At 32.8% G+C, this 2,863-nt stretch overlaps 1 pseudogene; it reads left to right on the forward strand.

The window, feature by feature from the left end:
- The first annotated feature begins 288 nt into the window (after positions 1-288).
- On the forward strand, positions 289-1,527 carry LOC145163380 (beta-glucosidase 12-like; annotated as a pseudogene).
- Positions 1,528-2,863: the final 1,336 nt, after the last annotated feature.

A 2,863-nucleotide genomic window follows, 5' to 3' on the forward strand; every position in this document is an offset into this window, starting at 1 on the left:
TGATAAGTGGTAACTAAAGATGTCTTCTTTCATTTTTACCGAAAGACATGTGCAATTTCAATCCAAGTTTCGAGTATCACATTCTTGTTTGATAATTGATATAGATTGAAGGTGCCACATCTAGAGGTTGTAGAGGTGAAAGCATTTGGGATGTCTTCTGCCACAACCATCTGGTCGGTCTTTCTCATTTTCATTTTTTTTTTTGTGAAGACGATCACAATGCTCATTTTCTTTAATTAACTTCATGAGAATTTAATTTGCTTTGATTTGGTGCAGATGCCATTGTTAATGGTGATAATGGAAACAACGGTACTAATGCTTATTTTAAATACAAGGTAATCATGCTTTACCTTTTTGTACTCTTACATCAATTTTCAACATTTCATTAATACAAACCGCTTTTTGTTTTGTGATTTAAAAACAGGAGGATGTGCAAATGATGAAGAAAATGGATCTAAATGCCTATAGATTCTCAATTTCATGGACTAGAATATTTCCAAGTGAATAACGAAAAAAAATTATGTATATGAATTTTGTTTAGTTAAAGCTGTAACTTTGTGTTCAATTTTTAGGTGGAAGACCAAGTAACGGCGTCAACAAGGAAGGTATTATCTACTACAATAACCTAATCAATGAACTCATACTTTGTGGAATTACTCCGTATGTCACTCTCTTTCATTGGGACACTCCTGAAACCCTGGAAGTAGAATACATGGGCTTCCTAAGTGAAAAAATTATGTAAGTAACACTTAAAAAGAAAATATATATACCGCTCTTCAATAATTTGAAAAACAAATTGCAACCTCATCAGGATATTATATTATTGTGCATATTTGATTATTAGATATGATTTTACGAGTTATGCGGGATTTTGCTTCCGAGAGTTTGGTGATCGAGTGAAGAATTGGATCACAATAAACGAACCACATTCTTATGCTTCTTCTGGATACGCTGATGGTACATTTGCGCCTGGCCGGGGAAAAGACGGTGTTGGGAATCCTGGCACTGAGCCGTATATAGTAGCAAAAAACTTACTCCTTTCTCATGCTTCTGTTGTCAATTTATACCGACAAATATTTCAAGTAATATATATATCATTCATCTTGGTTATTGTTTTTGGTTGTATGTATTTGTTATGTGGGTTGCGTGTATTTTTCATTTTTCCCATTAAAGAGTTGGATGGTATCTGTTGAACACCAACATAACATCTGACTATGGTTGAAATTAATTTATGCAATATCAGATAGACATTACACCGTATTCAACTCTTTTATCAAATATTTCAACTCTTGTATTAAACTATGCATTACGGTTATTCTTATTATGGAAAGATTAAAAAGATTGACCCACAAAATGAATATATATGAACTAGTTTCATGTTTAACCATGAGCATCAACATATCTATATTTCTTATCCATTTGGGACCGAAATCTTTTCAGAAAAAACAAGGAGGTAAGATTGGGATTACACTAAACGCAGTATTTTGCGAGCCACTTAATCTTGAGAAACAAGAAGACAAGGATGCAACCCTCAGAGCCATAGACTTCATGTTTGGATGGTGAGTCCATTTGTATTTTATATATATATATATATATATATATATATATATATATATATATATATATATATATATATATATATATATATATATATATAATTATGATGTGGAGAATTGTTAATTATTCTATGATAACTATATGTTAAAAAAAAATCAGGTTCATGGAGCCATTATTTAGTGGAAAATACCCGGACACAATGATAAAATATGTTAGAGGTGGCCGTTTGCCAGAATTCACGGCAGAGGAAGCAAAGTCAATAATGTCTCGAAAGCCCACAAAGCCCAACTCTATTCAAACCGCAACCGCAATGAGCTCCAAAACCCTACAAAATTTCTCATGCAAAATAGAAAGTCTCCGATACGATCCATGATAAAGGAAAATAAAAAATATATAATGCAATACTAATAAAAAGAGCTAAAAATACTAAAATAAACTAATAAAAATAAGGAAATAAAATAAGCTATCAAATCACCCCAAGCTTAAACCTAACTTGTCCTTAAGTTAGAACAAGACTAAAATGAGCTCGGGATGAGCTAAACTAAAATGGAAAAAGAAAGATACCATAGAACTTGGTCAACATCAGTCAATATGGTCATAATCAGTCTTTCATGGACCCTACGTATCTTCACAATGTTCCCCGCTTTAGAGCCATAAACCACATTCTCAACCACTTGATGGGCGAATAGATCACGGTTAGATGTAGTCGAGGTGTACAAGACAAAGGAAACAGAGGATGCGTCCAGTGGGGGCACTTTAAATCACCAATGTAGACCATAATGCATAAAGGAAAGGCGCCTCTTCACACACTATGATTCCTACATTTGTCAGGCTAAAGTGTATAGTACGGAATAGGGTTTTGTAGCACGGCCTCCGGGCAAACATCCGGTTTCAAAGGCTTCTCCATTGTACTGTCCTTTACAGTTTACCGTCTCATCGTCATAGCCTTTTCTCACCAAAAATAAAAAATAAAAATAAAATAATAAAAATTCTACTTATCCTAAATCTAAACCTAACAGCTTAAATCTTCAATCTTGAACTTCTGTTATTTGGTCTTCAGCCTCTTTGTAGCTCGATCTTCTCTCTTTTATTATTTTATTATTTTATTATTTTTTTTTGAAAGAAAGAAAGTCTTGAACTTGGATTCTTGTTCTTCTTTTTGTGTTGTTCTTTTTCTTCATTTTTCTTCTTTGTTTTTGTTGCTTTTCTTTAATCTTCTTCATTGTTTTTTTTTTGTCTTCACTTTTCCAATTTCTTCATTTTTTTGTGTTTTCTTCTTGGAAGGTCTAAGGAATTTCACCATGTA

Source organism: Lactuca virosa, chromosome 3, assembly GCF_052849685.1.
Source record: "Lactuca virosa cultivar CGN04683 chromosome 3, Lactuca_virosa_CGN04683_v6, whole genome shotgun sequence".
Classification (NCBI taxonomy): Eukaryota; Viridiplantae; Streptophyta; class Magnoliopsida; order Asterales; family Asteraceae; genus Lactuca; species Lactuca virosa.